This window comes from Natator depressus, chromosome 11 (assembly GCF_965152275.1).
Source record: "Natator depressus isolate rNatDep1 chromosome 11, rNatDep2.hap1, whole genome shotgun sequence".
Taxonomy (NCBI): Eukaryota; Metazoa; Chordata; order Testudines; family Cheloniidae; genus Natator; species Natator depressus.
This window is the reverse complement of record NC_134244.1, coordinates 43,308,456-43,334,484: the sequence shown is the minus strand read 5'-3', so window position 1 is coordinate 43,334,484 and position 26,029 is coordinate 43,308,456. Positions and strand designations below refer to the sequence as shown.

The 26,029-nt window shown below is 38.0% G+C and overlaps 1 long non-coding RNA gene across 1 annotated transcript in view; it reads left to right on the top strand.

Moving 5' to 3' along the window:
• The window catches only part of LOC141996011 (uncharacterized), a 467,623-nt gene that overhangs the window by 190,626 nt on the left and 250,968 nt on the right, over positions 1–26,029 (top strand). Inside the window, exon 4 of the long non-coding RNA XR_012641459.1 lies at positions 22,976–23,087. This is a non-coding gene — a long non-coding RNA (uncharacterized LOC141996011). The remainder of the gene's footprint in view (positions 1–22,975; positions 23,088–26,029) is intronic.

Sequence of the window (26,029 nt, the reverse complement as noted above, 5' to 3'; positions counted from 1 at the left end):
ATATTTTGCATTAAAACATTTATTTGTCAGAAAAATGGCTTTTTCCACCTGAAAAATGAAACCTTTAATGAAAATTGTCAACATTAACAAACTGTTCTGTTTTTCACATAATTTTCTGTGACATTCTGAATCCAAATTTTAATGATTTTTAAAAAATAATTGCATAGTACATTATTTAGTAAAATCTAAGCTTTCAGTAAGAAAATATGTTTTTGGCATGTAAAGGTGTCAGTAATGATTAAAATTCAGTGAAAATTTAAAAATATTGTAGAAATGTGTGTATGAGAGAGAGAAAAAAAAAAAAGAAAATGGGTCCATTTTGAATCCTGTGAAATGCAAGAAATGGTGACATTTCAAAATATTTCATTTGCCTGGTTTTCAACAAGCTCTGATCGTGTGAAGATGCCGGTAAATGTTAGCGGCCATATATAGGAAGAGCTGCTGTGAATCCAGCCAACAAGCTCTGCAGATATTCGAGAACATAGTTGCAATACCAAATCAGACCACAGGTCCATCAGTTCCAATATCCTGGCTATATCTGATTCTTCAGAGAAAAGCAAAAACCTCATAATATACTTAATCAACTGTACAACTGGCTATGTGGGGAGAGGGGAGTGCAGTGGTGGACAATGGCAAGTGGAAGGATGTTCTTGCATCTGACTTTCAGCTTAGATATCCTCCTATCTCCTTTAGAGTATCAGACCAGTCAAAAACGTGAACAGAATGTTAGGAATCATTAAGAAAGGGATAGATAGTAAAACAGAAAATATCATATTGACTCTATATAAATCTGTGGTACGCCCACATCTTGAATACTGAGTGCAGATGTGGTCACCCCATCTCAAAATATATATATTTGGAAAAGGTTTAGAAAAGGGCAACAAAAATTATCAGGGGTATGGAAAGGCTTCAGTATGAGGAGAGATTCATAAGATTGGGCCTTTTCATCTTGGAAAAGAGCCAACTAAGTGGGGATATGATAGAGGTCTATAAAATCATGACTGTTGTAGAGAAAGTAGATAAGGAAGTATTGTTTACTACTTCTCAGAACACAAATGAAATTAATAGGCAGCAGTTTTAAAACAAATAAAAGGAAGTATTCATGCAATGCACAGTCAACCTGTGGAACTTTTTGCCAGAGGATGTTGTGAAGGACAAGACCATAACAGGGTTCAAAAAAGAACTAGATAAATTCATGGAGGATAGGTCCATCAATGCTATTAGCCAGGATGGGCAGGAATGGTATCCCTAGCCTCTGTTTGCCAGAAGCTGGGAATGAGCAACAGGGGATGGATCACTTGATGATTACCTCTTCTGTTCATTCCCTCTGGGGCACCTGGCACTGGCCACTGTCGGAAGACAGGATACTGGGCTAGATGGACCTTTGGCCTGACTCAGTAGGGCCAGTCTTATGTTCTTACGTTTCTTACCTCGTTGATCATCTTTTGTTCCGAAGCATAACAACCAATGATAAAAGTATTAACCCTTTTATGAAGTGCTGCCACAATATTTAACTATAACCTACTGTAGAATCAAAATTTTTATTATTCTTCAACCTTCACATATTCTTGCAGTGTTGCAATATTTGATGCTTTTCTTAATGCCTCAGATCTTGCAGTCGTGATTATTGAGGCTTTCATTTTAAAAAATATATATACATATGTAACCTTCTTGGGTGAGGAGAAAAGCTTGAAAATATGAACCCCATGGGCTGAAAAACCAGAAGGCAAATAAAAGAACCCCAAATTTATTATTTAAAAAAACTCATGATTTCTAAGCCCGTCTCAATATTTCTTGGAGCCTGCCTAACTCATAATTTTTGAATGCTTGGTGTGGCAGTATTACTTTGTTATGAACAGTTAACTCAGAAATATATCAGATTACTAAATCTGGTTTAATCTCTTCTGAATAAATTTGTTGAGACTATATGCTAGAAAAATATTATATGACTCATAGTTAAAATAAAAATGTGGTTTATTTTTAGAAAAGGTACACTACTGCAGGTATAACAGACATATACAACAGATGGTGGACAGTATTTTCCCACTGTATTATAAATGTAATTTCTGTAACCTTTTCACATCAGTGTTTGGTATAATCATAGATAAAAGTAGGAAGAGACAGGTTAAAAGCTTTTGGAAGTATGTGTAAGTAGTCACCGTGCACCTCCTTTTTGGATTTAATATATTTTAATTACGATTAATGATTATTTAGTTCTAATGGAAGTGGATTGATAGATTTAGAGACTAAGGGCCTGATCCCACTCCCATGTCTGTTGAACTCACAGGAGTTTGATTAGAACATAATCAAATTAGTTGCAGAAGTGGACAGCAGGACCCCAACACTGCAGGCTTCCTTCTATGTCCTTGCCATTGTGCCTGTAATCTGACATGGGAGGAAGGCTGGTCTTGTGTTTAGTTTATTAGAATGGGACTCTATAGTAGATTTGGGCATAGAATGGTTTTCTAATTCCATGAAAACTTGTGAGATTTTGAAAAAATTTCCCATTCCACATTTGGACAAAACCAATACCTTTTGAGGCTTTTTGTCAAAAAAATGAGAGAGAGAGAGAGAGAGAGAGAGAGAGAGTGACTTTTATCCCAGAATAGCCAATCCCGTGGTGGTTAGGGCAGTCACCTGGCATTCAAAGCCCTGCTCTGCCTTATTTGGAGCAGGAACATGAGCCTAGGTCTCTTAAATCCCAAGTGTGTGCCCTAATCAGGGGACTATAGAGTCAGTCTCTATCTCTCTGTCCCCATGAGTATTTAATTATTTATGCAATTATTATTAAATCTCCAATAGCAGGGACTGAGAGAGACTCTCTCTTCTTGGAGCACTGGGGAAATTCCAGAAGATGGGGAGAAAGCTAATGCTGTGCCAATATTTTAAAAGGGTAAATGGGATGACCCAGTTAATTATGAGCCTGTCAGCCTGACATCAGTCCTGGGCAAGATAATGGAATGGCTGATGATGCGACTTGATTAATAAAGAATTGAAGGAGGATAATGTAATTAATGCAAATCAGCGTGGGTTTATTGAAAATAGATCCTGTCAAACTAACTTAATTTTTTTTTTTTTGGTGAGATCACAAGTTGGGTTGATAGAAATAAGAGGAGTAATTTAAGAGAAGGCATTTGACTTGTTATGACATTTTGATGGAAATACACGAAAGATAAAATTAACCTGGTACACATTAAATGGATTAAAGTTGGTTAACAATGTAATTGTAAAGGGGGAATTGTCATCAAGCGGGTGTGTTTCTAATGGGGTCCTGTGGGGATCAGTTCTTGACCCTATGCTATTTAACATTTTTTTTTTTTTTATCAATGACGAGGAACAAAACATAAAGGCATCACTGATAAAGTTTTGCAGATGATGCAAAAAGTGGGGGAGTGGTAAGTAGGGAAAAGGACAGGTCACTGATTTGGATCACTTGGTAAACTGGCTGCAAGTAAACAATATGCATTTTTAATACCGCTAAATGTAAATGTATCCATCTGGAACAAAGAATGTAGACCATACTTACTGGATTGGGGACTCTAAAAAAGATTTCGGTGTCCTAGTGGATAAACAGCTGAACATGAGCTTCCAGTGTGATGCTGTGGCCAAAAGAGCTAATGTGATCGTGGGGTGCATAAATGGGAAACTTGAGTAGGAGTGGAGAAGATATTTTATGTCTTTATTTGGCAAGGGTTTGACCACTGCTGGAAGACTGTGTCCAGTCCTGGTGTGCACAATTCAAGAACGATGTTGCTAAATTGGAGAGAGTTCAGAGAAGAACCACCAGAATGATTAAAGGATTGGAAAATATGCATGTTAGTGATAGACTCAAGGAGCTCAATCTGTTTGTCTAAACAAAGGCATAAGAGTTTACAGGTAATTTTGATTACAGTGTATAAGTATCTACATGGGGAACAAATATTTAATAATATGCTCTTCAATCTGGCAGAGAAAGATATAAATATGATCCAATGGCTGGAAGTTGAAGCTAGATGAATTCACACAGGAAAAGAAGACCTACATTTTTAATGGTGAGAGTAATTAACCATTGGAACATTTCAACTGTCATGGTGGATTCTTCATCAGACTTTTTAAATCAAGATTGGATGTTGTTCTATAAGATACATTGTAGGAAATATTTGGGGGAAGTTCTATGGTTTGTGTCATACAGGAGGTCAGGCTAGAGGATTACAATGTTTCATTCTGGTCTTCGAATCTATGAACCTCAGAATAACCAATGGGCCTGGTGGTCAGGGTGTTCACTTGGGAAATAGGAGACATGGGTTCAAGTCCTTGCTCCTATTCAAGCAGAGTGGGGTTTTGAGTCTGCGTATCCCACACGCTAGGTGAGAGCTTTGTGAGTAGGGCATTCGGCTATGCTGGTGTGTCTGTGTATATGAGAGAGAGAGAGAGAGAGAGATGCACACACGTATTTCCCCCACCCGAAATTCTCTCTTGAACAGAGAAATCTTTACCGAACAGAATTTAATCAAAGCTGAGAGGGTCCTACTCAAAAAGCTCTGTTGAAAAATTCCCTAACAGCTCTACTCAGGAGATATGGGTTGAGTTCCCAGCTTTGCCACAGTGTCCATTTGTGACCTTGGTCAAGTCGTTAACCTCTCTGTGCCTCAGTTCCTCATCTGTAAAATAGGGATAATAATCATTTGTATTTCTTGTCTATTTGGAGTGTAAGTTCTTGGGGGCAGAGACTCTCTCTTACTTTATGTATGGACAGTGCCCAGTCTATGGGGCCTCAGTCTTAGTTGGTACCTCTACCCTTCTGTAATACAAACAATTAATAACACTGCTATTGGTATTGTTATGATCATTCATTCTTGTCTATTTTAGTCCTTGGCTTTTTGCCAAGGTGCTTTTTTTGTGATATGGACGCTCGTCTACTAGGAACAGGATTAAGGCCTCACAGGCAAAACATTACAAGAAATATTCAAGCTGTAGGGACCGGCTACAGAATATGAAAGTGATATAGAACTAAACTTGAAGTTAAGGAGTATTGTTGATTGACTTTCCTTCCATTGCTGAACACAGTAGCTGCCCTTGAGAAACTCCAACCATAAATGCTGCCAAGTGATACTGATGTTATGGTACCTGACTTGAATCCACCCTGTTATATAAGAACCTTCCGTTGATGAGTCTCACACTCTGTCATTACTACTTGAGTAAAAGAAATATGTAACATGACTTGCACATTTTAACTTTTATATAATGAAAGAAATAATTTGGAAAGATGAGCAGACCTGTTTCTGTTCCCTATAATAGCCAATGAGCAAGAAGTTGTATAATAGTTGGATAATCTCATAAATAAAAATACTTTATTGTGGATTCAAGTATTTAGGGAAATTTTAAATCAGCATTAGTATGAAAAGCCACAGATGTTATCTTTTTATCCATTGTCTGAGAACAGATTTACGCAACTAACCAACATTAAAAATGCTTAAATTTGTGGCAAACTCAATGAATCTTGAATATCTGAGAAAACAAACAGATGAACCATCTGGACACAAGAGATAGATCTGAAATAATGGTGCCAGTGGCACAATCCAAGCATAATCCCTGGCATAATTTATACAGAGCAACTGTATCATGAGCTGAAAACTATAAATTTAGAAGGCTGTCTGAGTTCAATAATGACTGCACATTATTACTCCACTTGCTTGGTAAATATTGACAAAGGAGTCTCACATGCTGTAGCAATGTATCTACATTCTGCATTTAACCTTAAGGGGAAGATTTTTCTGACTAATAAACTTCTGTGTTCTGAATTTTGCCTTCTGTTTCTTTTCCTCAGTCAGTTAAAATGATGATTGTACTAGTTTTTAGCACTGTGACAGTGTGGATTAGTTTATTGTTCTGAAATTATTTTGATGGCAATTGATAATGTACACAAATGCTTAATATTCTGTAAAATAGGAGGATTTGATAAGTGGAACAAAATTTGAACATCACCATTAAGCACCCCTTAATGTTGCTGTACACCATTGGACATTCACACATCATTCATTGGCTGTTCCCTGTCTACTATCACCTGAGAAGGTTTCTCACTGTCATAGAATCCTAGCACAAACTGCTCATGATGGAAAGTATTATGTTTGACCATTAGTTTTACTATTTATCACTAATTCTAATGAGTTTCAGCAGAGTGCATTTTCCCATGGCTTCAGAGTGTTTTGGCAGCCATCAGTTTCGTTGGTAGTAATCATGGACCAATACAAATTAGAGCATGCATTCTTTACGTTGCTGGCAGAGGTAAGACCACTTCACAAACAATGCATTATGAAGAACATTTGCTGGCTATTTTAAATGGTGATTATATTACAAATCTGGATAGGAACTAGGTTGCAGTATATCTTAAAAAGTGACTGATTTAAACCCATACCTAATCTATTTTGTAGGTTAGCAATAATTTGACTTGCCGAGTGGATGGAATTTATGGGCATAAGTCATTGCAGTAGGCAAATAAAAACATCCTCCTTCAGTAATAAGGTGTAGGTAGTGTCCACACTGCTTAGAAAAGCACTGACTTTAAATCCCTCTTGCACGGTGCCATGTTGCATGCTGTAGCATGGGAGACAGCACTCTGTAAGTGCCAATTTTCAGGAAACTATATTTTTCTTGCATCTGACTTTCAGCTTAGATATCCTCCTCTTTCCTGTAGAGTATCATGACAGTCAAAAAAAGCAAATAGACGGCTGGGAATAATTAAGAAAGGTATAGAAAATAGGTCAGAAAATATCATATTGACTCTAAATAAATCCATGGTATGCCCACATCTTGAATACTGAGTGCAGATGTGGTCGCCCCATCTCAAAAAAGATATATTGGAAAAGTTCAGAAAAGGGCAACAAAAATGGTTAGGGGTATGGAATGGCTTCAGTATGAGGAGAGATTAATAAGATTGGGGTTTTCAGCTTGGAAAAGAGCCGACTAAGGGGTGATATGATAGAGATCTATAAAATCATGACTGGTGTGGAGAAAGTAAATAAGGAAGTTTTATTTACTCCTTTTCAAAACACAAGAATTAGGGGTCACCAAATGAAATTAATAGGCAGCAGGTTTAAAATAAACAAAAGGAAGTATTTTTTCACACAATGCACAGTCAACCTGTGGAACTCCTTGCCAGAGAATGTTGTGAAGGCCAAGACTATAACAGGGTTCAAAAAAGAATGAGATAAATTCATGGAAGATAGGTCCATCAATGGCTATTAGCCAGGGATGTGTCCCTAACCTCTGTTTGCCAGAAGCTGGGAATGCATGACAGAGGATGAATCACTTGATAATTACCTGTTCCGTTCATTCCCTCTGGGGCACCTGGCATTGGCCACTGTCGGAAGATAGGATACTGGGCTAGATGGACTTTTGGTCTGATCCAGTATGGCCGTTCTTATGTTCTTATGCTCTTCTCTCTTTTAGTCTTTTTTATCTAACCTTTTTCTCTCCCTCCTCTTGTCTTTTTCACTCTCAGTACCAACTTTTTATTCTTTCAAATTTCCAGGCTACATTATTATCTCAAAAGGTTTTTGTCACATCTCCTAAACTTCTTGTTTGCTCTTATGTGATTTGGTCTGCATTATATTAATGTCATTATTTGGATTATTGTAGTCTTAGAAACCTAGATATCATTAAGGCCCCTTTTTGCTAAGCAATGTCCATACACATAGTAAGAGACAGTTCCTGCCTTGAAATGTTTATAATTTAAATGGACGAGAGACAACGATTGTGAGAGTGGAAAAAAAGAGGTGAAATGACAAGGTCACATAGCATGTCACTGGTAGAGCTAGAAATAGAGCCCAGGTTTCTGGTGTCTCAGTTCAGCAAGTGACTGTTCCTTCCCCCTTCACCGCTCCTCCTTCTGAAAAGAAATTGGCCCTGTCTCTCATAAGGATGAGTCTAAATTTTGCAGCACATTCAACTTTGTGAAACAATAGTCTCAAAATCTACAAGACTGGTTAATTGAAAGGCATTTATTGGAATTAGAGATGAGCCCAAACCACACCCTGAGTTCTGAGTACCCCAAAACTTTGTGTTTTGAAGTGCAGCTCTCACTTTTGCACATTCTTCCTCTCTCTAATAGGAGTTTGAGAACATACTAAACTAATAATAGAATAAACCATTTAAATCAATGGAAATGGGTTGTATCAGGGGTTCAAATAACATAAGGGTTTCCCTTTGCTTCAGTGGAAGCTGTGTCTGTGTACCCAGAGTTAAAATGTAGCTTGATACAGTAAGTGTTTGTTTTTAACTCTTTTTTCGTCAATCAGTTTTGAAACTCCTTGCTAATATCATGGTCTGAAAATGTAAAATAAGATTATGAAGATCCAAAATACAAAACAAGATGATAAGAACTACAGTAATCATGGTGCCAATTGAAGTAAAGGTCAGAAAAAAAAAAGACCATGAGGAATAAAGTAGTAGCAAAATATTGCCTTTTTTAATGTATTGTACAAGACTACAGCACACACTGATGGCACTCAGATCATCATCATAATAAAAACAAATGATCTTTGAAATCCACTTTAGATGATCTCTTTCCATAGTGCTGTCTAAGATTATGTATTTAATTTGTCAAGCATTTTTAAGATCCTAGAGTGCCACTGTTCAACAGTCAATATCTATAGAAATGCCTTCCTGAATTTTAATGACTGGGATGCCTGTTCCCACTTTTATTTTTTTCATACATAGAATTGGGGGTTTTTTTGAGCTGGGTTTTGCTCTTTCCTAATCTAGGGAAGTTCTCTTTTGGGGGTGGTGCTTTAAGCACCAAACACTCTTCACTTTATCGTCTTCAAAAAACTGTCTGAACAAGAACAACCTAAAGCTTTATGAAGTAAAATGCAACGTCTCCACTTTTAATGGAGAATTTTGCTTGTGACAAACTGAGGTTTGTTTGAGGGGCTGATCCTGAACACACTTAATCCCATGAGTACATTTACCTCTGTGAGTTCTATGAGATTACTCATGGGAGTGAAATTCCTCACCTATGTAAGTGTTTGCAGGATGTCTTTCTGAATGAGATGCTCCATTTCAACCACGTGGCGACGTGGCTAGATATAGGAATCTCTGGTTGCAATTCTGTAGCCTGTGTTATGCAGCATGTAAGACTAGGTGATCACAATGATCCCTTCTGGCCTTAAAATATGTGGAGCAAGAGTTAGGATACATTAGGCAGGCCGAAGTGAGGAACATACGAATATGCTTTTTCATATGACAACATTTTCCTTTAATTTAATTTTTAACAAACCTGTCCTTGCTCATAATCACAGTAAGCAATTTAAGCATCTGGAAACACTGGGGAAAAAACCCTCATTAACTGCATCAAACCCCTTGTCCACCTCTAACCACAGCTGAGAATTTAGCAGGATGGGATTTAATTTAGTTTCTAATATAATCTCAAACAAAGTCTGCATATTGTGAATACTCAGGGAGTTCCTAATGCCAAAGAACCTAGGTTCTTAGCTCTATCATTTTTCTCCAGGGTTTTTTGTTTCCTTTGTAAAGAAAAATTAAAACACCCAGAATGCCCAATGGCTCAAAATTTTAAATTATTACAGTTTCTATTTATAGATTGAGGGCCTGAGTCTCATCCCTTAATGTTTTCTGGGCAGGAATAAACAGAATATTCTGTTCAAGGAAGCTTCCTTTTTAGTTTATATTTGTAATTTTTGGCAGAAACATACTTCACCAAATAGATATGTTTAATTACATATGTCTGCAGTGTTCTTTTGCAGCTTTAATGTGTGCTAAGCACTTAATTGTAAAGTGCTGGGAATTTTTGAGCCCCTGTAGTACTCACAGGTAGCAAAGATAACAGTTTATGAGTTTATCTATAACCTAGGGCCGGGTCCTAGTCTCCAGCATGAGACCTGAATAAACTGCCTTTGCACAGAAAACCCCCTCCTCAGTTTTCTGAAGAGTCATCATAAAAGCAAACCTTTAAGACAAGATTTTGAAAATGATATGTTACTTCTGCTAGGAAGTCAATGAACAATTATATGCCAAATTTGACAATGACATGACAGTAACAAACACGGAAGAGTCCTTGCTGTAGATCTTATTTGTCCTTTCTGAGCCAAGTTTAGGAATAAACTCCAAAGCTAACTTCCTAGTACTGCCACTGAGGGAGAAATGTCATAAAGAGAGGCTGGTAGGAGGTGTTGCTTTGTTGCAGACAAAGGACAATGAGAATACACACAAGCACAAAACTCCCTATCTCTTACTTCTTCTAGTTTTTTAAACAGCTGTAAGCTGTAATTCACTGATGAGAGGCATAGAACTGATGTTTTAACCTAGACTGAAAAGATAAAAATCCACCTGTTACACTGCTGGTTTTAGCTATGGAGGAAACCCTCTTTAATGATGATAAAACACCAGAAGAATAGCAGTCCTCCTTGCGTGGTTACTCAAGCAAAGATTATGTCCTCCCTTAACTCTAACTACTATCAGTTATTAAAATTTGCCTCTTTCTAACGTGTATTCAGAATTTATTTCCAGGGCATGACCACTTCTTACCAGCTGATGAACAAGTTTGAATTCTGAGAATGTGAAATGATTGGCATGCAGACTGTCCAATTTATCCATACAATGCTGCTTCTGCTGCTACACAGGCTGATATACAGCAGGTTTTGATACTGATAGTGATGAGTGGTGCATAATGTCAGCTGAAAATTAGTTGCTTAAGTGGAGTGGAAAGGACCCATTCTGAAGAGGAATCACACTTAGCAGCCTGACTCTTCAGATGGCTATGACTGACTGACTAAAAGGCTAGGCCTGCCATGAATGAAATTATTCTAAAACCATTGAAAGAAAAGATTGACTATTTTCTCTGATTCCTCTTCCCCAATTTGGCCAAGTATATTTTGGTAAAAGGAATAACCATGGCTTGATTACAGGAGGAAATGCAGTGGTAATAACGGTGGTGTGGGGAGAAGGGTTACATTTCTGCCAGTATTAAGACATGATGATTGTGTGGAAGAATGATGGGTAGATGAGCCTACACAGTTTGTGTTGTTTCATTGTAGTTCATCCCAATACTGAATGTTATGTCTTAGGTTGTTGGAGAGCTCCTTAAATCATGACACTGTGATGCAGTGGTCAGGAACATAAACTATGAACCTTATTGATCATATCCACACAGCACTGAAAGTTCTGTCCCAGCATTCGCTGGGCTCATTAGGAAATCTCAGAAAGATTCTCTGGATCAATCTCTTATTATATTGTTCAATGTCCTGGTCAAAACTCTGAAGAGGATTGTTCCTAAGACACTAAAAAGACCTAAAAAACATCACTAATATATCCTATGTTTCTACTTTGAGATGACTGGTATCAGTCCCCTGACATCTCCTAGACTGGTTTCAAGAACTAGCAACCTTTTTCTTGCTTCTTTCATTTTCTATTTTATTTATTTTTCCATTTTAAAGAATGCACCTGTGGTGACCCTAGGCATTTGTGCAAAAATTGTAAGACGTCATCCAAACATTGATCAATGGACACAATATCAACTAAAATAATAAAAACTCCCTAACCACAAAAAGTCTCTGGGAACCCTGTGCACTTTAACCAACTCATCAGGAAAATCCCAAGTAAATAGTTAGGCCTTGCAATATTGCCTGAAAGTCAACCAACTCAAGCTCTTTTGGATGGTGTTGGGGGGAGCATTCTTCTGAGAACACCTTGCTTTGAACCATATAAATCTCAGGACTGTGTGCTCAAGCTGTTCTCAGATGCTGTGCTGGCCCATGTTTAGAGTGGTGATCCCAAATGAGAAATGGTTTTGTGGAGCAAAACCAGACTTTTGATTTGTACTACAAAACATCTGGAAGCCAATGTTCTTTGTCAAGCACAGGTGCAATATGCTCCATGCATAAATCTTTGCTAAGTAAGTGAGCAGCAGCATTCTGCACTAGCTGAACTTTCTAAAGTGTCTTCAGGAATAGTTATATGTAGATCTCATTGCTGTCTTCCAATCTAGGGATTGAAAGCATGGAGTCCTCGGATGAGGTCTGCATCTGTCAAGAAGGGTCTCAATATCACTGACCAAGCATATATTAAAAAGGCACTTGTGACTACTGCTCTCTGGATATCTGGAAGCAGTCAATAGATGACTCAAATGAGCTCCTAGTTCACTAAAAAGCAGGCATACCTCCTCAACTGAAAAAGTGCTTAAAATCTTCAACATCTATTGCTTTGGTTACTTCTTCCTGCCATCCAGCATCATAGCTGCCTTATCTGAAGTCAAAGTCAACTAGCTTTCATCTTGTCTAGCTACTGTGATAGGTAGGACGCTGCACTGCTTGCAACCAGTGAAAAACCGACATAGGGAATGTTGTCATTAGCATCCAGATGGCATCACAGGCCAAACAGTTTCATTGTCTCCCCAGAGATTGAACAGGAAGGATGATGAAACAGAATCCTATATTGCCCGAAAAGAGTAAGTCCTTTGGGCAAATAAGCTGTTCATTTCCCCCTCAATGTTATGTTTATTGTAGCTTTTCATTTAGTTCTTGCTAAGTTTGGGGAGCTTTTTATCCCTGCTCCTCTCATTCCAAAAATAAAGAGAACTTACTCATCTGCAGGTGGATGTGCCTCTAATTCTGTGAAGCCTTCCCCCACCTAATAGCATTAATGATTCTTGGATCCTATTTTCTCACTGAGCAACTGGATGAATAACTCCAATTACCTCTTTACATAAATCCCCATAGGCCTCTTCTCTAGGAAAATAGAGAGCAATATGGGGCAAATTTTATCTGATGTCTGTTTGTGGCTCCAATGACTTCAGTAATAGTGCATGGTAGGAGTGACACTAATTTTCCCCAAAGTTGTTTTATTATTATTTCTTCACAAATTCCTGATGATCATTAATGTTTCTATAGTTGTCATTGACACTGCAAAAATTGTGCCTTCTCTGTTTTTTCAAAGGAAAATTAATGAGATGACAGTTGGGACTTTCCTAATTCTTTACAAAGTGAGTTGATTGCACAGATGCAGAGGTTGTGTGAAAGAGATGCAAAACAGCTCCTACAAAACCCATCCACTTTCTATGTGTCCATTTCTAGACTGATTCTTCTTTATAACGGGATTTCTGCTTTACTGCTAACAGAAGTAGGAGAAGAACCTATCATACAGCTGTGGTTAGTAGTTCTGTATCTTATTGTTCACTGTAAGGTATTGCCTAATGTTATCCTTCACTTCCATACTGTCTGCTCTTCTGTAAGAATCACCTTATCTGCTGGGCCAATGAGACCATTAATGGAAACTCCGTAGTACACAATCAGAGCTTCACTTCTTGATCAATAGTTATTTACTTCTGAGAGGTCAGAGCTTGGCTAATATAGCTAAATAATTTTATTGATAGGTAACATAACAATGAAAAATAAAGTTTAAAATAGAAGATGAATGAATTCAGCACTTTCTTCAGGCATGAATATTATTATTTGAAAATTTTAAAACCTGGTGGAATGTTGAAAGAGCAGACAACAAAAGCATTGAATAATTGTCCTAGGACTATGATCAGACTTCCATTATTGACCTCTGCTAATATTCTACTGTAACTGTCTGCTAAATTGGTTCCTTGGGGCTTGAAATATACAGTGATGTTATGAGTTCCTATCGTAAATTGCCACACAGAAAAGTAGCAAGTCTCTGAAATAGCGTTGGTCCTAGTTTGATCAATACTCAATTCTAAGCAGTGCAATAGGCAACTGTTGCCATAGAAACATTGATGTCACAGAGGTTGAACAGTGGCTGTTACAACAAATCATTTCCTTTGAACAGTTGTAATTGACTATATGTATAGTTTGCTGTCACCTGAGACTATTTACATCAAGCCAGTAACAGAACCACATTAGTTATTCTAGGAGTAAGAGGGTTAGCTCTTCTTTTTTGTGACCTTACAAGTACCTAGGAGGATATTGCCATGGTAACCAGAGATATAATAGGGTGAACATTAAGGGGGCTACATAATGCAGCAGCATTCTTTTGGAACATGAGAGGTAGTTTTAATAAAGTTTATCTAGCCATCACATAACATAAAGGTCACATTAAATAACCCCCTGCTACCTATTCTGAGTTCCAGCAATGTCACAATTTGGCACAGACAAAAGCAAGAATGTTCAAGACTTATAGCAGAATTTGAATGCTACAATGGACACTGATTTGAGACCCCTGCACAAACCTGGTGCTACATGGTTAGGGGATGAGTTTCAGGATGGAGAGCCTGAATCTGCCCTCAGATACTCTGGTACTGGTTGCACTCACATGTGAATATAAGGGCAGAACTGGGCTCAGAATTTCAGCCTTAATTTTGAAGGTCCTTTTTCAGCTACTTAGGGGGTGATTTTTAAGGGCAGTGATGACACTTAGGTGCCTAACTACCACTTGAAAATCTCCCTCTGTATGTCACAATCTTAAAGTTACATATGTACAGGATTTGAAATAAAATGAGCTCCTTTAATGCTTATCTCCATTGCACTTGCTAAAGTTTTTTTTTTCTATTACCATTCCACTGAAGCTAGTAAGATAGAATACCCCTGGTGTATTCAGCAACTCAGAAGAGGGGTATAATCGGGATGTAAAGTACTTGTACTATCTAGCCTCAGTCAAACAAAGCAAAATTCTATAGTGCCCAATTTAGAAGCTCTCTAAATGCAAATCATTGACTTTGCCATGAAAATATGTATTGTGGGAGTTTTTCAATAACTGGTATTTGCTGTGATGTCCCATAATTACAAAAAAGCTGCTGTACTCTGATTAAATATAATTTAGTAATCCATCAATCAACTGAACTGTTAAGCTATGTAGAGTACGTAGGTAAAAAAAGATAACTGTGAATGTACAAATTACCAAATTTAAAAAATACACAACTTGCCCATGGATGTTATAGGTAGACACATTTCATTATTATATTGTAGAAATGCAGAATAAATGTGACATTTATTTGTTCTGAATAAATATGGATATGTAAAATACATGATAGTGTTTTGTGGTATAAAAGTTTTAATGGCCTTGAATGACTCAGATGTAGTGAAGCCATGAGTAAGCTGTGCAAGTGATCCCAAACTAGTGCCAATGAAATCTTCATACCTCACCACATCATCCTGTATTTTGCATATAATGCAAAATGTGTGGGGTGTGTGTGGTATACTGTTCTTTATACAATGCATTGTTGACCTGTGGAACATGCAACCACAAGATGTCATTGATGCCAAAAGCTTGGTTGGACTAGACATTTATATGGATAGGAAACATTGGGATATGCTCATACAACATGGCATAAAATGACTTCTAACTGTCTGGAGTTGGGAAGAAACTTCCCTTTCGATAAGTTATCCATGACAGATGATTACAGGATTTCTTGGAGCTTTCTCTGAAGTTTCCACGACTACCCATTGTTGTTCTAGTCTGGTTTGGCAGTTCTGAAATTAATATAGCACACAAACTTCTTAGATCATAGAAACTGCCCATTCTTAAAGGTGTTCTAGTTTTAAAATTTTCTGATCTTATAATACACTTGCTTTGTGTGAATTTATTTTTGAAGTGCAACATGGAATCACAGCCATAAAATATGCAATATATAAAACTAACTGGAAATGAAGTATGAGCTGACAATTTGATTTAGGTGCAATAAAATTAGTTTACAACTAAGCACTGAGAATGAGATGTTCTTTCGTTCCTTCAGACTCAAACACAGTGTTCTTTTAAAAAAAAGACCAGACAATTTTTCTGGGGCAAAGTGAAGCATCTAAGGTGTTATATCATTTTTGTGATCCTTTCGGACAGATGACTGAAAAAGAACATGGCCATGTCCATACATATTTTTCAGTTAAAGCAGATTTCAAAATTCATAGACTAAGAATGGAAGAGTTGGCTATGACTCAACTCTCATTTCAATTCTGGGTGATTGAGTCAGCTGTGATCTGGTTCTGACTTTGGTTTGATTATGATTCTGTATTGCTGGGGTAGTGGTGGAGGTGATCTGCTTCTCCTTCAGACTCTGATCCTTTTCACACAGGTTCTGATTGACTTTGATTAGTTTAGAGGATTTTTTAGTAAGAATGAGTGAAGAGCCTGATGATTGGATTCAGATGATAGTCATGTGTGGACATCCTATTATTGAGAAAAATTTGGGAATATTTTGATTCTGAAAAACTTAGAAAAAATAAGGATGAAATCTGAACTTTAAAGGGTGCAGCCTGGAGGCAGACGTCTCAGAAAAGTAAGTAGATAGAACTATACTTTTTCAAAATGATGGGTATCCGTCATCAGAGAGTCTCTGCAGTTGCGACATTGAAAAGCAGTTCGTCTTGGTAGGCACAGCACAGTTTAGGCTGAGCACAACAGCAGTAAATAGAAATAGCTAGACTATGGAGAGCAGGGTATGGGCAGCTGGGAAACAGGAGGGAGTTCAGAACTGATAGAAGCAGCATCACAGCTCAGGTACAGAAGACAACTGAGATCCTCTTCCCCCTTTATTGTTTTTTTTTGTATATATTGTGGCTGTCCGTCCAATCCCTTCATAATTCAGGTTTCAGAATAGCAGCCGTGTTAGTCTGTATTTGCAAAAAGAAAATGAGTACTTGTGGCACCTTAGAGACTAACAAATTTATTTGAGCATAAGCTTAGCTGTAGCTCACAAAAGCTTATGCTCAAATAAATTTGTTAGTCTCAAAGGTGCCACAAGTACTCCTTTTCTTTTTGCTTCATAATTCAGTGGCAGATGCAGTGCTGAGGTGGGAGCAGGAAGAAGAGGCATTTACATATTAGATGTGCATTCTGTAAGTGAATTACTTAGAACTTGGTCATTGTCAGTTTCTGCAGATCCTTCCCCACAGCAGATTGTTTACACACACACAGTCCCACTCTTATTGTTTTATTCTCAGTGGATACTTTCATTGCCGCAACTGCTTTTCTAATGGCTGCTCCATTCATTATTGCAATAGTGTTGCATTTAATATAGTTTAGTTTTTTTTCCCCTTTGAGACAAAACATGTAGTCCCTAGTTAGGCAAAACTCTTGTGGAAGTTAGTGGGAATGTTACATGGGAAAGGGCTGAGTAGAAAATGAATAAGGAATTCAGGTTTTGACTTTTCATAACTTATGTCTCCCTTGACCTATCCCTTTCATCCCTCTCCCTTGTCTTCCATTCATCTTATTCTCTCTGAACTAAATTACTCTATCTCTCAAAAAAGTGGGGAACTACCGTGACATTCACAGAATATCTCATTGTTCACTCTGCTATTATGGTATATCCTTCCCCCCCTACTTTTTGTCTACTTTTCCTATTTCAGTTGTGAGCTCTTTGGAGCAGGACTGTCTGCTACTCTGCTTAGGTGGTGCCTAGCACAATGGAGGTACCAATATTGGTTGATCCTAAGACTTAAGGCATTACCATAATAAAACATGATTATTAATAAATTCTCTTGATTCAATTAGTGAAAGTGTAGGACTTAAACTTGTGGGAACCTTTTAGGCAGTGGATAAGACTACGAACAACGGGACAGTTCAGTCTTTTAGCTGTCATCAACCAAGCAAAAAGTTGGGGCATAGATTAGAGCTGGTCAGAAATGAAAATAACAATTTTACAAAAAATATGTGAAATTTTGAAGCTGTTCCTATTTTCCAGGGCTTGAAACAGAACAATATTAAAAAAGTTCAACTATATATATATAAAACATTTTTTCCCCCTTTTTTCCCTCTTTTTTTCTTTTTGCTACTGAGTGCATTGAAAGGAACATTGTTTGGGGTTAGTAGTTTGTGGGTTTTTTTGCTACTCCCTAACTCTACTATCCTGAAACTTTTCAAAAGTTGGAGAAGTTTTGAAAAGTTTCAGGGTGGTAGAGTTACAGAGTTTAATTTTTCCTTTGTACTTTTGCATAGAAACTCTAAAAAAGCAAATCAGACATCACTTGTTCTACTGCATTCAGTAGCAAAACGAAATGAAGGAAAAAAGAAAAAATGGGGAGTAAAAGGGAAAATATCAAAATTTTAAACAAAAATTAATTATATGAAATGTTAAAATGTCTGTTATGGCAAAATAATGTAAAATTTAAAAAGAGAAAGGTTTTGTGAACATTTTTGGTTACAAAATGCTGTTTTTCATTAGAAAAAAAATTTGGAATGAAATTTTTGACCAACTCTAATTTTTTTCTCTTCCACTGGACTCTAGTGAAAAAAACCCTGGAAAGAGGAAACATAATGATCTAGCTTCTGGAGAACAGATGGGCATTGAATACACTCATGTAATTATTATTATTTAGGAACTGCCAATTTATAGATTTTCTCATTCATTATATAATTCAGCTCGGCCAGCACTGGCTCCCAGGAAGTATGGACTGGATGACCTACCTGTCCTTTCACATCTAATTTCTGTGGTTGAATATTTCACCGACATACACTCTTACTACCTACAGTATATGTGACTGATCTTCATTGGTACATCGTAGAACACTGACGTATTTACCACAGTTTATTGTGATCAGTGCTAGTTTCAGTACAGAGACAAGGTAATATCTTTTATTGGACCGACTTCTGTTGGTGAGACACAAGCTTTCAAACTACAAAGAGGTCTGTGTAAGCTCAAAAGCTTGTCTCTCTCACCAACAGAAGATGGTCCAATAAAAGATATAACCTCACCCACCTTGTCTTTCTAACAGCCTGGGCCCAACACAGCAACACCACCACTGTATAGTTACAGTAGTACAGATTACATAGACGATATGCCAGTAAAACATGGGCCACATTCATCCCTGAAGATTGTCTTCATTGTAAACTACTGGGTTTTAGTCTAATCTCACACTGGTTTTAATTTGTCATAGATAAATTTGGCTTATTCTCTTTTTCTAGTGCTGCTGTTACATTTAATTTATTTTGATTTATTTGTTTCAAATGCATCCACTCAGAACTCTGAGTAATATGCTTACTATGATTATTGCAATACAACAATGGATAAAAAGGTATTATTAAAAAAAAAAGACTATCTAGAAATGGTTACAGGCAAATGTAAGAAGGATCAGATTCCTCTATTCAGACTATTATTTAAACTTGTTCATCTCCTGGGGAAGCAGCCAAATATAAAGGACAAGGGATGCTCAAAAAATGCAGAAATTCACAGAAATGTTTGAAAATTTGTTTGTTTTTAATTTCAAAGCATTTTGACCACTGGTTAAAAAACAGTAACTCTTCAGAGAAAACTTGCAAATTTTCCTTGAAAAATGTTAAGTGTTTGACAATTTTCTACCAGCTGTAATGATTTCCTTTTGTAGGCCTAGAGTGATGGATCAAGTCCATATTCTATCTGTCTAGAGTATCTTCTATGGCCTCCATTACTATAGTACCTGAGCCCCTCAGAACCTTTATATATTGATCCTCACAACACCCAGTGAGGAAAGGAAGTACTTTTACCCCCATTTTACAGGTGGAGAGCTGAGGCACACAGAAACTAACTCTGCCTAAGCCAAGGTCACACAGGAAGCCCACAGCAGAGTAGGGAATTTAACTTGGATCTGCCGAGCCCCAGGCTAGCCCCCAACCAGTGGACCATCCTTTCCTTATTAACACATACTACAACAGCCCTCATTTTCACTCCTATAAATCCCCATTTCTGCTGTAGAGTTTTGCTAAACATTTCCTTGACATCCAAGTTCTGACAGAGTTGTCAGCAAACTTATATATGGTGCTGACGAACATGTGCACCTTTTATGTAGAGAGGCATTAGGCATATTTATCGGCACTATCCATTTCATAAGAAACATTTTTTCCTCCAACATTAAGTATAAAATGTTATTGTCAACAGATGATAAATTAATCTTTATATTCAAATTCCTTTTATACATTTAATATTATTAACATTCATAAAGTGTTTTTGGTTGAAGCATGTAAATCTCTGAATGCACTACCCCTTTATCAGAGCTATATAACAGTCTATACTAAGTGAACCTTCCTCTCCCCAAAATAGGAAATACTGACCTCAGAGTAGTATGAGTTATGGATTTCTTTTCATGGCAATACATGATTGACTTTACCCAAGGCATAGAAAGAAAATGCAGCTGAAATTGTAATGAAAAAAAATGCACTCCATTTGTCCTTCATGCAGACAAATGTGGAATTCCTATAGTATTATATATTGCATCCATACCAATATCAATATAAAATTATTAGTAGATAATAATATTAGAGTTCATCATGATTAATGTAATTAACAAGCATACAGAAAGCAATAAAGATTTGTCAGTGTTACTGAAAATGCTTTTAGATGCCATTATGGTCTTTACCATTGTGTACCTAATATGAAGATTACTTTTTCTTTCAATCGGAAGCTTTCTTCCCCCACAGAAAAGGAGAGGTGGGCTGAATAGTTTGTCTAACATGAAGCACTTCTCTGCTGGAATGCTTGTGCAAAGGAAGAAACTTGCTCTCTGTTGAGAAAGTGGCAGGATGCTATGTATACTTTCTGGGTGAGGCTGCTTCTGCTATTAAATGAAAGTAAGAATGATAACAATAAATAAAATAATGAATAATACTCTGCATTTATAACCACCTTTTATTACCAAATGGCAGACTGGCCTAATCATTGACACAGTATGATGGGCCATATTCATCCCATTAACTTCATTGCATCTCCATCCATTTGGCCCAGGACATTTTAAAAAAGAGAGCCTGGGCCAGGGTTAGTTTCAAGGTCACCAGTTAATCAAATAGCGCACATGATGAAGAGAAGCAATTCAAAGTTCTACAGCCATGGTGAGAAAGGATCTACTTTGAGGCAGAAACATGCAGAGCTACATTAAGAAGATTAAATTAAAGGAATTTATTACAACATTGTAGAGATGGGTCCAACTCATAAAGTCCAGATATGGATCAATGTCTAGCTCTGAGCTTTCTTCAAGTTCAGGACATGGTGCTGAATTCTGGTTTTTCAGTTCAGGCCCATTATAGAGATGGAAGTTTGACTCTGGGTGTGAACTTTCCCAGATAGGTTCTTGTTTGATTTTACTTTATTGTTAGTAGAATGATGTATTTGCTACAGCACTGGTGGTGTGGGGAGTGAACCCCCTGCCAGAGGCAGTGATAGAAAAATGGAAGGCTTCTAATAGAAAGCAGTGGCGTCTTAAAGCTCTGTAGCAAGTAGTGGATGTGTTAGGGGATTAAGTCCCATTGTCATTTCACCAGCTGGGTTCTGTAGCACTATTGATGAACTATACTTATATATGAGGACCATTTCTCCCAAGAAGATTTAATTGCTGGTTGCTCCCCATCCACCCAATGACTGCCATTACACTTGATGCTCCTTTCCTGACCACTCAAGCTCTGTGACATTTAAAAGGATCTAGGAGCTTAGAGAGTGTGCTCTGCTAGATTCCACAAAAGGGATAGCTTTGGAAAGGAGAGATGAAAGCTAAAAAAAAAAAAGTTAACCTTCTACCTAGTACTGGCAGGCATGCTTTCCTTGTGTTAGAGTGCACAATGACTTTGTTCTGATGCTGTGCAATCATTTAGAAAGAAGGCCATGTCATTGGCTTAGCCTGTGGTGTTATGAGAAATGGTGTGTTTTTTGGGAGTACACATGGGACTGCCTATGCCACAGATTCAGTGAGAAGGAAACTATCTGACAACAAGCACAGGGTATATATGTACAGCCAAGAATTCAGTTCTTCCTGGAAATAGTATGAGATGTGTTTCTCTGCAGTGGACAAACTGAAGGCTACATAATAATACATAATACGTAGATAATTACAGAGCACACTTCCCTTTTCTGAGAGTCAGAGATGTTAATTAAAGAATGAAATTTATTACAAGCTGTTCTATTATCTCCAGTCACCTTGACAGAGTTTAGGACTACGTTCTGCTCTCCTTAATGGAGCTCTGTGTGCACAATCGTAGCAGCTTAGTGAAAGTTTTCTGCATCATTCTTCCAATTCAGGGTGAGCATAGACAGAATTATCAGGAGATCCTAGGGGCAGCCCACTCAGCAGGTGCTCCATAGGGCTGGTGCAGAAAGAGGTGTGTGTTACTCCTTTCTCCAGCACCTGTTTCCTGGTACAGACATTCACAGGAGGTTCAGACCACATCCAAAACCACTTTTTGGGGTCAAGAGATACTACTTGGCAACTGTGCACTGCTACGTTTTGCCTGGTTCTTTGTCAAATAATCTGGTGGTGGTGGTGGGGAAGGGGAAAGGCTCTTTGTGGCCTCTTCACCCAATCTCCCAGCATACCCACACCAGGCAAAGCAGAATTTAGCCCTTAATGAGAAGGGATTTCTGGTTGGTTATATCTGCTCCAACATATAGAGCATTACAGCCATTTTAGTGAATACTATACATAGTGAATACTAGACTGACTCCAATCACATAGAAGTGCTTTGTCTATTGAATACGGCATTTTTCCAATTTATTACAGTCACAGAGATATTTGTGGTATAGCTTTGTGCTAATTCACACTAAACATTTCCAGCTTTCTTTACCACTCAAAATGTATATGTACATTACATGGAGAAGAGAAGAAGTAAATGTCATGAGCAGAGTGTTGAACTCTGGTTCCTGAATCTAAGCTTTATGGGTCATTTTAAGGGACCTACCTTGCAGGAGGTAATTTGAGGATTTCTTATACCTGTCTCCTGTTCCCCTATATCAGGGGTTCTCAGACTTTTTTTTTGCTGGGACGCCCTTTGAAAATATTTCAGGCTGTGATGACCCTCCCCCCCCGCCAAAAAAAAAAGAAAAAAAAAAGTGACAACTCCACGTCTCTACCATGCCACTCTTACTTCTGCACTGCTGCTGGTGGTGGTGCTACCTTCAGAGCTGGGTACCCAACTGCTGTTCTCTGGCTGCCCAGCTCTGAAGGCAGCACAGAAGTAAGGTGGCTACAATAGGCTTGCGACCCCCTTTTGGGTGGGGACGCCCAGTTTGAGAAACACTGCCTTATATCCTTTTCTCTTCTCTTCCTCACTGTACATTTTTATGTTTCAGCACCTGAAAAGGTTCCAAACAGCTGGCTAAACAGGTCAAAGAGTGGAAAGAGTAAGAACACAAACACAAACATAAAACAGGAAAAAGGCCAACATAAAGGATCTTGAGAAAGGTAAGGAGAATTTTGAATGAGATTGAACAGGGAGTACTCTCTTTAATGACAGGAGTGGGGCAGGACAGGGATTGGTGCATAACTAACATTTAGCCAGGGACACTGTGGTTCTCTGATACTGTCCTTCTGAGCAATTATTTGACATTCATAGTGATGTGTTTTGGAGAGGGATTGTGGAGCAGCTGGGAACAGACAACTGAACTAAGCTTGAACTTCAAAAGACAACATTTGGGTTTAGTCTGCATAATGTGAAGCATGAAATTATAGGGCAGCTTTATTTTTTCCCACTCAATACCTTCTTCTGCTCTAAAACATCACACAGCCGTGTTCCTTTGAGCTCAGAAAAGTCTTTTAAAATGTACTTTACCATTAAGAATGTAAAAAAGAGAGCCTGAGAGCTTTCCATTATCCTGCTTCTTAGCTAATAATCGCACTCTGAGATATTCTGTTCTGGTTAGCATCTCTTCTTATTTTCTGAATACTGCTGTGTTAATTACTTCTCTTGCTGTTAACTTTGGTAGAACAGTCTTGCACCCAGTACCCCCTGAAGAGGTGAAGTCTAAATTCTAGATTTGCTGCCAGTTCCTTCTTTTTAGCCTTTGCCACAGAGACTTGGGTTTAATATTAGTTTAAATAAATTAGTCTATCCTCAGCCTGGCCTCAGATTTTGTGCCTGTACTTTTATGGGCTTTTTTATAGCACTTAGATGTCTAGTTACCTGATTTGTGGTTAGATGTTAGGGTGCTCTATGGGGTGTCCACAATTATTTGCACCTGTAATTCAAAAAAATCAGGCCCTATAAATCGATGTAGTTTATTGTGACTATGTCATACGCCTTTCTGAAACTCTGCTAGATTGTGTTTCCTACTTGCCCTATCCGTGCTGCATTCTTTCCCTTAAAAAATTCCACCAGATATGACCAACAGGATCTAGCAATTGTAATGCCAAGCAGTTTTCTTTTTCATTGGCACATTCTGGGCCAGAGCCTCAGCTGGTATGGGGGACTCCCCAGTTCCCCTTTTACCTCTCACTGAAAAGTTCCCCTTTTACCTCTCACTGAAAAGTCATTGCAGTTAGTCAGCAAATCCAAAATCAAGCACCTGTTTGCCAGATATAAAAGCTGTACTGCATGCACCTGATCTGACCTATCTGCAAATTATACGCCATATGCAGTACCAGTTGCTTGGTTCCTTTGCTTATGGTGATTTGGGAGAATGCTTTGTTAGATGGAAAATCTACACAGTGCAATTAAAATATGGGGCCATATTCTTGCTTGGTGTAATTCTCTTGACGTCACTGAGGTTACACCAAGGTTGAATTTGGCCAGTGGAGTATTTTTAAATGTATTGCTCTCCTTTTTCTAGAAAAGGTTACTTCTTCAGTAGTCACTGCTGTAGCCTGTTTCACCATTGACTTTGATTAGGTTGTGGCCTCGTTGAGTTAGTGATTTCTTTCTTATTAGTTTTTTCTTTAACAAGAAAAGGAATGAACAAAAAAAAACTTTCCTGGGCTGCCCAGTGTTTTGGAGTCCTTTAGCTTGAATCACCTGGGACATTCCTACAATATGAATTCATTTGAATTTATATTTGTTTTCTTTTAACACAGATCTGGTACTGAGCCATTTTTCCTTTTCTGAAAATTATTACCCTCCAAAGTGTCTGGAATTATGAAACTGAAGCTATAGGAAACCTTTCTAACTTCTCCCAAACCACTGGCGTTTCCTGCTGTACTTTCTTTTGCTCACATGTATTGGCTGGTCTGCCACAAACACCTTACAGCATATGAAATACTAAAATCAGATGTACTACAACGACAGGTTAAAATGGCACCAAAAATACAGACAGGACTAGAGAACCTAAATTCTAGACAAGCAGAAGAGAGTATTAAAAGAACAGAGGTCAATCTGAACTTGAATTACATACTGTGTAATACAATAAATGGCAAGGCCTGACAATATCTAACACTTCCTTTCTGAGCTAGTTTTTACTAGGTTTTGAGAAAACAGATATAAAATGACATATTTAGTTGCTGTGTTTAATCACAGGGGAAGAATGGCCTTATGGTTAAGGCATTGGCCTGGTACTTACAAGATGTGGGTTCTTGGCTTTGCTACAGACTTACTGTGTGACCTTGGGCAAACTACTTAATCTCCTTGTGCCTCAGTTCCCTATTTGTAAAATGGGAATAATAATTCTGTCTATTTAGACTCTTAGCAGTTTGGGTAAGGTCTGTGTCATACTACATATATGTACAGCCCTGTTGTTCACTGGGTCTCAAAGGGCTACTCTAATACAATTACATACTAACAACAAAGCCTGATCCTGCAAGGTGTTGAGTGTCTCTTGAGAGGGGATGAGGGGATGAGCACTTAACTCCCAATGCTCAGCACCTCACAGGTTAAGGTCACAGCTGATACCATTATAGCACAGAAGTTCTCAAACTGTGGTCTGGTGGTCCATGGAAAGCTGGCTGGTCACACAACGCTGGCTTTTTCTCTTTATTTCCAGATGCGGAACTGCATTAAAGATATAGAAATACTCCGCTAACACTGCCTGTCCGTAAAAGCAACTGCTGGGTGGTTGCCACAGAGCTGTTCTATCATTGTGAATGGAAGAGTGTGGTAGTCTGCACATTTGTGAATGGGAAGGGAGGCGACCCACACTACAACTTTTGTATTAAAATACGGGCCAGCCTATGAAAATATTTGAGATCCCCTGCACTAGCAAATTCGAGGGAAAAATAGCCCCTTAGCGGTGGACAGGGCTTGGGGTATTTGTGCATCAGATGCACTTATATAACATCATAAACTCATGCAAACACCTAATTTTAAAATCCCTTTAGTCTCTGAAATTGTCATACTTATTCAAACTATGAAATAATCCGCTCAGCTTTGACAATAGTGTGTCCTTCACAGTTGTCTTTAACTGGTAAATAGTTCTTGT